Source organism: Anomaloglossus baeobatrachus, chromosome 5 (genome assembly GCF_048569485.1).
Source record: "Anomaloglossus baeobatrachus isolate aAnoBae1 chromosome 5, aAnoBae1.hap1, whole genome shotgun sequence".
Lineage (NCBI taxonomy): Eukaryota > Metazoa > Chordata > Amphibia > Anura > Aromobatidae > Anomaloglossus > Anomaloglossus baeobatrachus.
This window is the reverse complement of record NC_134357.1, coordinates 167,696,943-167,709,526: the sequence shown is the minus strand read 5'-3', so window position 1 is coordinate 167,709,526 and position 12,584 is coordinate 167,696,943. Positions and strand designations below refer to the sequence as shown.

Sequence of the window (12,584 nt, the reverse complement as noted above, 5' to 3'; positions counted from 1 at the left end):
CACATGAGAGCATCGGCCCACATACCAGGATGGGGGCCATACATGGATGGAGACTATACCAGGATAGGACACAGACCAGGATGCTGCATATAATTGCCTTATTCTGTCTGTCAGTCTGTCTATCTTGCTCCAAAATGACGTCATTACAGTGACAACCGTCGCCACACCGCGTGCGCTAAAGAGCCTATAAACCAATAAACAATTATAAGAATATACTAAATTAAACCTAACCCATCCAGTCCATTCATTACCTTATTATTCAATCTGCTAACCTACATACACATTCTAGACTACCCGATACGTTAGAATCGGGCCACCTTCTAGTGCTGTATATAAGAGCCCAGGCCGCTGTGAGAACATAAAAAAACACTTTAGAATACTTACCTAACGGTTGCTCGGTTAGCCATATGGGCGTCTTCGTTGTCTGTTGCTGGTGCCGCCTCTTTTGGCCATCTTCGTCCTCTTTCTGAAGCCTGTGTACATGACGCGTCTACGTTATACACACTCGCCGATCCTGCACAGGCGCCCTACAATACTTTGATCTGCCCTGCTCAGGGCAGATCAAAGTGCGCAGGACCTGAATGCCGGCAAGTGTGTATGACAGACGCGTCATGCACTGCGGCTAGAGAAGAAGGAGGACTAAGATGGCCGAAAGAGGCGGCGCCGGCACCGGACAACAGACACCCATATGACCAACCGCGCGACCATTAGGTAAGTATTATAAAGTGTTCTTTATGTTCTCACAGCGGCCTGGGCTCTTACATACAGCATTCTAACATGCTGTATATAAGAGCCCGTTGGTGGTGGCCGCCGCTTAGATGCCAAAAAAGTGGTGACAGGTTCCTTTTAAGGGTCTACAACTCTAGAGACACTGGTGCAAACATGTATTTCCTTACAGTCCCGTAGCCCCATAGCTACACCTCCTGCAGTTCTGCTCATGCATGCACTTTTTGGCTGCAGATTAAGGGTACGCACACACATATTAGTGTAGCTCCTTGTGAGTGCGCTGACCATGTGAAAATAAAATAGGAAGTATCCAATTCTGTGATTCCTTTTTTTCAGTGCTCCTCAAATAAAAAAAAGTAACTGAAACCTGCCTGGTCAGCTGCAGACGGCAATGGGTTAAACGGCTTGTCAGCTACTTTATTTTTACTCTTTTTTTTTTTTTTTAAGAAATAATAAAGCCTTAAAATTCAAAGAAAGTCACAAACTCCAGGCTGCAGCACATCGAACGGTCCAGCGGAAGGGGAGAAAGCTCTTATCTATTGACAAAACACTAAAGGACCATTATTGAACTAATGAAACCTAGTGGATGAGCTTTTCTAAATATTAGTGAGAAATGTGAAAATAAATAAAATAAATATATATATATATATATATATATATATATATATATATATATATATATATATATATATATATTTTTTTTATTTTTTTTTGCCGGTGCTGCACAAAAAAAATAACATGGCCCAAATGTCATGTACATACAGCCCATAGGGTTATTCTCCCCTTGAGTGTTAAGCGGGCTTTACACGCTACGATATCGTTAATGAATTATCGTCGGGGGTCACGATGTTTGTGACGCACATCCGGCGTCATTAACGATATCGCAGTGTGTGACGCTTAAACGATCGCAAAAGCGGTCAAAATCGCTTGCCGCGGAGTGGTCGTCCTGAAACAAAAAATCGTTTTCTGCTTATTAGCGATGTTGTTCGTCGTTCCTGCAGCCGCACACATCGCTATGTGTGACACCGCAGGAGCGACGAACATCTCCTTACCTGCCTCCACCGGCAATGAGGAAGGAAGGAGGTGGGCGGGATGTTACGTCCCGCTTATCTCCGCCCCTCCGCTTCTATTGGACGGCTGCCGTGTAACGTCGCTGTGACGCCGAAAGGAGGCGGTTCGCCGGCCAGAGCAACGTCGCAGGGCAGGTAAGTCCGTGTGATGGAGTTAAGCGAGGTTGTGCGGCATGGGCAGCGATTTGCCCGTGTCGCACAACCGACAGGGGCAGGTACGATCACATGCGATCTTGCTAGCGAGATCACAGCGTGTTAAGCCCGCTTTAGTGTCTTTCACAGATGCCATCAATCTAGGATTAGTTGGCTGACACTAATACAGAAGTCGCGTGCACCAATTACCTGGCGCTAAACAGTGGTGCTATATAAAATCTAGCAATACAATTTACATTTGCATGTGAAAAAGAAACAGTGTGGGACACCCAGTAATTCCCTATGGGAAGCACTGCACTTTATACTAATCTTTACACCTCACTTACAGGACCACATGGGAAGTGATAGGCATGATTATTAAATTGACTAAATTTGCCCATTGTCCCTTCTATAATACATTTTGTAGGGATTGATATGCATTGTATACCCCATCACATTGTTTCAATCTTTTTTTGTTATACTTAGTTCTTTACAGGGATAGTGATGTTCTCCCATAACTTTTTCACAGACCCTCGTATGATACAGTGCCTTACGAACGTATTCGACTCCCTTGAATTTTTTAACCTTTTCCCACATTTCAGGCTTCAAAGATAAAAAAAATAATTAAATTAATGGTGAAGAATCAACAACAAGTGGGACACAATTGTGAAGTTGAATGAAATTTTTTGTCTATTTGAAACCTTTTTTAAAAATAAAAACTGAAAAGTGTGGCGTGCAATATTATTCATCCCCTTTATTTTCAGTGCAGCAAACTCACTCCAGACGTTCATTGAGGATCTCTGAATGATCCAATGTTGTCCTAAATGACTGATAATGATAAATATAAGCCACCTGTGTGTAATCCAGTCTCTGTATAAATGCACCTGCTCTGTGATAGTCTCAGTGTTCTGTTTAAAGCACAGAGAGCATCATGAAGACCAAGGAACACAACAGGCAGGTCCATGATACTGTTGTGGAGAAGTTTAAAGCTGGATTTGGTTACAAAAAGATTTCCAAAACTAAACATCCCAAGGAGCACTGTGCAAGCGATCATATTGGAATGGAAGGAGTATCATACCACTGCAAATCAACCAAGACCCGGCCGTCCATCCAAACTTTCATCTCAAACAAGGAGAAGACTGATCAGATATGCAGCCATGAGGCCCATGATCACTCGGGATGAACTGCAGAGATCTACAGCTGAGGTGGGAGAGTCTGTCCATAGGACAACAATAAGTTGTACACTGCACAAATCTGGCCTTTATGGAAGAGTGGCAAGAAGAAAGACATTTCTCAAAGATATCCATAAAAAGTGTTGTCTAAAGTTTGCCACAAGCCACCTGGGAGACACACCAAACATGTGGAAGAAGGTGCTCTGGTCAGATGAAACCAAAATAAAACTTTTTGGGAACAATGCTATACAATATGTTTGGCGTAAAAGCAACACAGCTCATCACCCTGAACACACCATCCCCACTGTCAAACATGGTGGTGGCAGCATCATGATTTGGGCCTGCTTTTCTTTAGCAGGGACAGGGAAGATGGTTACAATTGATGGGAAGATGGATGGAACCAAATACAGGACCATTCTTAAAGAAAACCTGTTGGAGTCGGCAAAAGACCTGAGACTGGGACTGAGATTTGTCTTTCAACAAGACAATGATCCAAAACATAAAGCAAAATCTACAATGGCATGGTTCACAAATAAATGTATCCAGGTGTTAGAATGGCCAAGTCAAAGTCCAGACCCGAATCCAATCGAGAATCTGTGGAAAGAGCTGAAAACTGCTGTTCACAAACGCTCTCCATCCAACCTCACTAGATCCAGCTATTTGCAAAGGAAGAATGGACAAGAATTTCAGTCTCTCGATGTGCAAAACTGATAGACACATACCCAAGCAACTTGCAGCTGTAATCGCAGCAAAAGGAGGCGCTACAAAGTATTAACTTAAAGGGGACGAATAATATTGCACGCCCCAATTTTCATTTATTGTTTAAAATAAACAATAAATTTCGTTCAACTTCACAATTGTGTCCCACTTGTTGTTGATTCTTCACCATAACATTAAAATTCTTATCTTTGTGTTTGAAGCCTGAAATGTGGGAAAAGGTTGAAAAATTCAAGGGAGACGAATACTTTCGCAAGGCACTGTATATAACAATCCTTTTAACCCTGCTGTTTTGTTCAGGTTTAACTATACACTTATAATGTTCCAGTTACTTTTGAAAAAAGTAAACAAAAAACAAAAAATACCAACCCATCGTAAGAACCCCTCAAATGAGGAAAAGTCAAATACCCCCATGTTTCAGAAATGGCATGAATATTAAAAAAAAATAAAATTTCAAATTCGATCATTTTTGACTGAACAGAACAGCACGGCTAATGATGTTTTTAACTAAAGGATATTTTTGGGATAGATCCTAGTGTTTTTTGTGACTCCATCAGCTGTTGTTCGTTCTTTAGGGTCTGCCCTTGATAATGACTGATCAGTGGAGACACAAGTAACAGCAGATCCTTCAGCTATGCCTTTCCTTTGTTAGGGCATGTCGATAGCCCTCGGATTTCTGCGGTTCAGTTACACCTTGTACATGTTCTTTGTATTCTGTTTTTAGAAGAAAGCAGCCTAGTTTTCATAATCTTCAAAACCACTAAGAAAAATAAAATATATTCTCTAAACTACCTGACTGCTCTCAGATCCAGGCCTTGAGTCACAGAAGTCCAGACACACGGCTCATCTGCAGCAGCATAGACAATGAAGGCATTCTGCAATGCTGACCACTGATATAAAGTCACAAGGACCATTGTACCCAGGCAGTGTTTTCACTAGTCTACAGACTGCAGAAACATTCACTTCCTAAGAAGTCCTCGCGACGGACACAGCTTGTCCTTCATGGTATGCAGCTGTAGTCACAAGGCCAGGGAGGGCTGTACAGCAGACCTGTCCAAAACAGGCAGCAACTTTACAAAAACAAAAGCCTCAAATTACAGAACATATTATGACCTCAAATGTGGCAATCAGTGCAAAACAATGAGAGGAGCCATGTGCAGCCTCATCACTGCCAGAGACCGGGGAACCAAGCCCGCTGCAACCACCCCACCATACAGGAAGGGGCCCACTCCTGAGGCTCATTACTTTCCAAAGATGCCAAAACCTAATGGCCGCACATGTATCCATACTCTCCAGCAATGTACCCCGGACCTGAACACAATTATTACATTTCTGTAAAATGAAATGCATTATTCTCACAGTAAGTACAAAGCTGAACACGTCCTGCTTATGGCGCTGTATACTCCAAGCTCCTGATGACGCCTGCCACCGGCACAGAAGCTCATTTTTCTTTTTTTTTTTCTTCTTCAACCAATGCCTTTTTCCTTATAGCAGGATGGTAAAATCTCAGTTTATAGCAGGCTAGGCAAGGGTCAGCTCGTTCTGCTTTAGGGGAAACTGAACTTATATCTATGGACCAGTTACAGGACAAAACAATAGCCCCTATGAATGTTCTGGAGTCCCGTATTTGTCAGTATTAAGAGCTAAAAAAGAAAAGTTCTGTGTAAGGCTAAGTTCACATTTCCGTTGTTTTGCATCAGTCACATGCATTGCTTGACGCATGTGACTGATGCGTTGTACAACGGGTGACAAAGAAAGAATTTCATTGTTGGACTCCGTTGTGTGCTGGGGGCGGAGTTCGGGGGCGGAGCTGAGGACGTTAGTGCCGCGGTCTGCATGGCTGGGGACAGGTGGGTGTGTGTGTGTGTGTGTGTGTGTGTGTGTATACACATGCGGAGTGCGGGAGGGGGCGGAGCAGAGTGGTGAAGTGTCGGCCTCCTTGCACACTGTATCCAGGGTAAATATCGGGTATAAGCAAAGCACTTTTTGCTTGGTTACCCGATATTTATCTTGGATACCAGCTTAGCGCTGGCTCCCTGCACCCGTAACCACTGTAAATATCGGGTAACTAACCAAAGCGCATTGCTTGGTTACCCGATGTTTATCCTGGTTACGGGGGCAAAATCCTACGGATCGCGCTGCTCAAAAAACGTTACAGGCTGCGTTGCTCCCGCCCGGCGGTCAGTTAAAAAACGACTGACCGCGACGCAGCGGATGCAACACAGCATCATCAGTCGCAATCCGTCACTAATAGAAGTCTATGGGGAAAAACAGGATTCCTGAAAAATATTTTGCAGGATACCGTAATTCCTCAAGGCTACGGATTGTGACTGATGCAAAACAAAAACAACGGAAGTGTGAACTTATCCTTAGGGTTTGGTTCCACTTGCGTTTTATACGGGTGAGTGCAATCCAATAACACATCAGATTGCTCTCACTCTTGTACAAAACTATAGGGCAGCATCCATCTGCGATTGATTTCTCATGCCATAGCGGCATGGGCAAAGAATCCCAGCATGCTGCGTTTGGCAGCGAGTCTCAGCTCACACCCCCCCATACAAGTCTATGGGAGCGTGTGAAACATCGCACTGCACTTGCATGTAATCAGAGTGCAGTGCGATATACGCAGAGACAGGCCACAGATGAGATGGGGAGAAAGTGCTCCCTTCCTCTTCTCCAAGGCTGTGATATGATCGCAAGATCACAGCACAGTCACATGACCCTCGGGCTGACGCTCGCAGCAGAGGGTCATTAGCATATCGCTCTCGCATCAGGAGTTATACGCTAGTGGAACCGTACCCTAATGAAGGTTATTTTTTCCATTCTAAAACCGACAAATTTGAACCCAGTGACACCCCATAATACCAAGTATATCCCACCTGCTTCCATTTACATCACTTGTATAACAAACCTGCTTTGGACAGACACGTGGAAAACCAACCGCGGATGTGAACGCAGCAGTATACATCTGAGGAGGAGAGGGGGGGGGGGGGGACTTTACAGTCCGGTCCGCCCATCACTATTTTTCACCCATTGAATAAAAACACACATTGTCAAAAACGCATCAAAACAAAATCAACTGTACAAGTCAATGGGTCTGTGAAAATCCTGGACAGCACATGGAGGACCTCCGTGTACAGTCTGGTGCTGTCCATGATTAACATTGTAATGTACGGAAGAAATGTTATCTATTTAGCCATATGTGAAAATCACTGATGAAACCGATGGTAACGATGGGCACAGCCCGGTATACTTAGGACAGTCACACCTGGTCTTTTTGGCGGATGTGACTGTCGCAGATGTGTGAATGAGGCTGCGCTGTGCTCTTATCTACATAATCTCATTTTTTTGCAGACAAATGTGACATTTGCACTATTTTATTTTTCACTGGTCACCCATTTTGATGACTTTATTACATAATTAGCCAACACAAAGATACACAAGACAAAAAAAAAGAAGAAACCACCTCAAAAATCCAAATATTGTAACTGATAAATGGGACATACTAAAAAGAATGATGAAAAGGAATAAATAAAAAGAATGAAGATAATAACTTATTAGGTGTATATTATGTAGATGTATAAAAGGCTTCTTGGGCAAGTTAGACATGGAATGAACATGAAATATCTGTAGATAATAATAGAATGAACGCATATGCCATATAACCAGGTGTATATTATGTTACCTGAGCATTATAGGTGCAATCTACAGATATTTCATGATCATTCCACACCTATAGTGCTCAGGTAACATAATATACCTGGTTATATGGCATATGCGTTCTATTATCTACAGATAGTTCATGTTCATTCCATGTCTAACTTGCCCAAGAAGCCTTTTATACATCTACATAATATACATCTAATAAGTTATTACCTTCATTTTTATTTATTCCTTTTCATCATTCTTGTTAGTATATCCCCTGATAAATGGGGCTCAGCTGTAATTGTTCTGTAACATACAGTACCACAAATAAAGCCGAGGTGACAGAATGAAGGGGAGCCACGGACGGGTCACAACATACATGTATACAATGTGGAACACACAGGGGCACTGCTGGCCTCATGGATACTCGGGGGTCCTGCTCGGCTCACCCCATACATGTTATGTAATGTGGAGCAATCAAGGCCAGTCGCCACTCACAGACCCCTGCAGGGCCTCCATAAAACCAGCACGCATGCGCGGACAAATGTTCCAGCTGGGCGGCAGTGGCACTAGGTCATTATTCAGGTCACTCTCCAAGGTAGAGTTGGTTGTTACTCACCGCTTGGTTTCAGCAACGCAGCGATCTGCAATATGTGTAACAATCCGCCCCGAGGGCCGAGACCGGGAGTCCCGTTACCCGTATGGTGTGTATACACGCCGGGTGGAGGAAAGAAAGAGGGCGGAAATCTCGCGAGACGAGATCAAGTTCAGTGACGCTCAGTGCACCCGTGCTGCCGCCTGGTGGATAGAGACGGTATTACAGGGCGATATTTCTGTAGCGTGAGCAGCACTGAAACCTCGCAATGGCGTCTCCTCGTGCACCGGGGTCTCCTCGTGCACCGGGGTCTCCTCGTGCACCGGGGTCTCCTCGTGCACCGGGGTCTCCTCGTGCACCGTGGGTCTCCTTCTACACCGGGGTCTCCTCGTACACCGGGGTCTCCTCGTACACCGGGGTCTCCTCGTACACCGGGGTCTCCTCGTACACCGGGGTCTCCTCGTACACCGTGGGTCTCCTTCTACACTGGGGTTTCCTCGTACACCGGGGTCTCCTCATACACCGGGGTCTCCTCATACACCGGGGTCGCCTCATACAGCGGGGTCTCCTCATACACCGTGGGTCTCCTCATACACCGTGGTCGCCTCATACAGCGGGGTCGCCTCATACAGCGGGGTCGCCTCATACACCGTGGGTCTCCTTCTACACCGAGTCTCCTTCTACACTGGGGTTTCCTCATACACCGGGGTCTCCTCATACATCGGGGTTGCCTCATACATCGGGGTTGCCTCATACAGCGGGGTCTCCTCATACACCGGGGTCTCCTCATACACCGGGGTCTCCTCATACACCGGGGTCTCCTCATACACCGGGGTCTCCTCATACACCGGGGTCTCCTCATACTCCGGGGTCTCCTCATACTCCGGGGTCTCCTCGTACACCGGAGTCTCCTCGTATTCCGGGGTCTCCTCATACTCCGGGGTCTCCTCGTACACCGGAGTCTCCTCGTATTCCGGGGTCTCCTCATACTCCGGGGTCTCCTCGTACACCGGGGTCTCCTCATATACCGAGTCTCCTTGTACATCTGGGTCTCCTCGTACATCTGGGTCTCCTCGTACATCTGGGTCTCCTCGTACATCTGGGTCTCCTCGTACATCTGGGTCTCCTCGTACATCGGGGTCTCCTCGTACACCGGGGTCTCCTCGTACACCGGGGTCTCCTCGTACACCGGGGTCTCCTCGTACATCGGGGTTTCCTCGTACAACGGGGTCTGCTCATACACCGGGGTCGCCTCATACAGCGAGGTCTCCTCATACACCGTGGGTCTCCTCATACACAGAGTCTCCTTCTACACCGGGATCTCCTCGTACACCGGGGTTTCTTCATACACCGTGGTCGCCTCATACAGCGGGGTCTCCTCATACACCGTGGGTCTCCTCATACATCGGGGTTGCCTCATACATCGGGGTTGCCTCATACATCGGGGTTGCCTCATACATCGGGGTTGCCTCATACATCGGGGTCGCCTCATACAGCGGGGTCTCCTCATACACCGGGGTCGCCTCATACAGCGGGGTCTCCTCATACACCGTGGTCGCCTCATATAGCGGGGTCTCCTCATACACCGTGGTCGCCTCATACATCGGGGTTGCCTCATACATCGGGGTTGCCTCGTATATCGGGGTCGCCTCGTATATCGGGGTCTCCTCATACACCAGGGTCGCCTCGTACACCGGGGCGTGGTCTCCTCATACACCAGGGTCGCCTCGTACACCAGGGCGGGGTCTCCTCATACACCAGGGTCGCCTCGTACACCGGGGCGGGGTCTCCTCATACACCAGGGTCGCCTCGTACACCGGGGCGTGGTCTCCTCATACACCAGGGTCGCCTCGTACACCGGGGCGGGGTCTCCTCATACACCAGGGTCGCCTCGTACACCGGGGCGGGGTCTCCTCATACACCAGGGTCGCCTCGTACACTGGCACGTCCTGCAGACTGTGGGCATTTCGTCTCGTTGAACACATGCAGATTTTTGTTTTTCGCTGTTCTTTCTATTGTACGGCGATACCAAACCTGGAGCAAAGACCCTGAACTCTGTAAATAAATAAAATCTTCCTTTTTGTTTCATTGCTAATGTCTGAGACTTCTGGTTCCTCAGTTTCTCAGTGAGCGCTCGTCGATGGAGCTAAGCTGACATTTTTCTTTGCTTTTTATTACATTTTTTGGGTGCATTTGTCTATTGATAAATGACAATTCTGTGGTTATTGATTTTTTTTTTCTTTTTTGGCATTAATGTAAAATTTTGGTAGATCATATTTTCCAGGACACAATATCAAATATATATTTTTTTACATTTATTTCTTACTGTAAAAGGGGAGTGGTTTTAATGTTAATATTCTTTTTACATTTTTATTTTTCACCTATTTGTGCTTCCTTGGAGGACTGGATCCTTACATCGTACGGTCGGAGTAAAGGGTGCTTTACACGCTGCGACATCGCTAGCGATTGCTAGCGATATTGCAAGCAATAGCACCCGCCCCCATCATTCGTGTACATTTGGTGATCACTGCCGTAGTGAACATTATCGCTACGGCAGCGTCACACGCACATACCTGGTCAGTGATGTCGCTGTGACCGCCAAACAATCCCTCCTTCAAGGGGGAGGTGCGTTCGGCGTTATAGCGACGTCACTGTGGCGTCACTAAGCGACCGCCCATAAGCAGAGGAGGGGCGGAGATGAGCGGCCGGAACATCCCGCCCACCTCCTTCCTTCCTCATTGCCGGTGGACGCAGGTAAGGAGATGTTCGTTGTTCCTGCGGTGTCACACATAGCGATGTGTGCTGCCTCAGGAACGAAGAACAACCAGCGGCATGCACCACCAACGATATTATGATAAGGAGCGACGTGTCAACGATCAACGATTTTTGATGCTTTTGCGATCATTGATCGTCGCTACTTGGTGTCACATGCTGCGATGTCGCTAATGGCGCCGGATGTGCGTCACTAACGACGATATATCGTTAGCGATGTCACAGCGTGTAAATCACCCTTTAGGCTCACACACGCTTAATGCTGCCTGTGAAATAATGGACAGGACACAGACCAATGTTATTGATGGGACAGTGCAGACGATTGTTTTTATTAATCGGTGTCTGAAAAAAAAAAGCAAGCATTACTTTCGTGCAAGTGTCAGATGTCAACATATGGGAGTGACATAAAAAGGGTCACCATGGATCCACAGTATAGCATCCATGTTTTACGGATACCTTGCAATTGTTTAACAATTTACCCTACAGTTCAAAAGTTTGGGGTCACCCAGACAATTTTGTCTTTTCCATGAAAAATCATACTTTTATTTATGAAATGAGTTGCATAATGAATAGAAAATATAGTCCAGACATTGACTAGGTTAGAAGTAATGATTTTTACTTGAAATAATAATTTTCTCCTTCAAACTTTGCTTTCGTCACAGAATGCTCCTTTGCAGCAATTACAGCTTTGCAGACCTTTGGCATTCTAGCTGTTAATTTGCTGAGGTTATCAGGAGATATTTCCCCCCATGCTCCCCCCCTCCCACAAGTTGGATTGGCTTGATGGTCACTTTTTACGTACCATACGGTCAAGCTGCTCCCACAACAGCTCAATAGGGTTGAGATCTGGTGACTAGGCTGGCCACTCCATTACAGCTGCCTGCTTCTTCCCTAAATAGTTCATGCATAATTTGGAGGTGTGCTTTGGGTCATTGGCCTGTTGTAGGATGAAATCTGCTCCAATCAAGCGCTGTCCACAGGGTATGCCATGGCATTACAAAATGGAGTGAGAGCCTTCCTTATTCAAAATTCCTTTTACCTTGTACAAATCTCCCACTTTACCAGCACCAAAGCAACCCCAGACCATCACATTACCTCCACTATGCTTGACAGGCACTCTTCCAGCATCTTTTCAGTTGTTCTGCGTCTCACAAATGTTCTGTGTGATCCAAACACCTCAAACTTCGATTTGTCTGTCCATAACACTTGTTTCTAATCTTCCTCTGTCCAATGTCTGTGATCTTTTGCCCACATTAAGGTACCTTCACACTTTAGCGATGCAGCAGCGATCCGACCAGCGATCTGACCTGGTCAGGATCGCTGCTGAATCGCTACATGGTCGCTGGTGAGCTGTCAAACAGGCAGATGTCACCAGCGACCAGTGACCAGCCCCCAGCCAGCAGCGACGTGCAAGCAAAGCTGCGCTTGCACGGAGCCGGCGTCTGGAAGCTGCGGACACTGGTAACTAAGGTAAACATCGGGTATGGTTACCTGATGTTTACCTTATTTACCAGCTCACACCGCTTAACTTAGCGTGTGCAGGGAGCAGGAGCCGGCACTGGCAGCATGAGAGCTGCGGAGGCTGGTAACGAAGGTAAATATCGGGTAACCACCTTGGTTACCCGATGTTTACCTTGGTTACAGCTTACCACAGGCTGTCAGATGCCGGCTCCTGCTCCCTGCACATTCAGGATTGTTGCTCTCTCGCTGTCACACACAGTGATGTGTGCTTATCAGCGGGAGAGCAACAATAAA

The 12,584-nt window shown here is 46.3% G+C and overlaps 1 protein-coding gene across 1 annotated transcript in view; it reads right to left on the bottom strand.

The window, feature by feature from the left end:
• NCOA4 (nuclear receptor coactivator 4) overlaps positions 1-8,166 on the bottom strand; it is a 65,481-nt gene extending 57,315 nt beyond the window's left edge. The window contains exon 1 of the mRNA XM_075349009.1: positions 8,082-8,166. The gene's annotated coding sequence lies outside the window, so the exon portion shown is untranslated. The remainder of the gene's footprint in view (positions 1-8,081) is intronic.
• Positions 8,167-12,584: the final 4,418 nt, after the last annotated feature.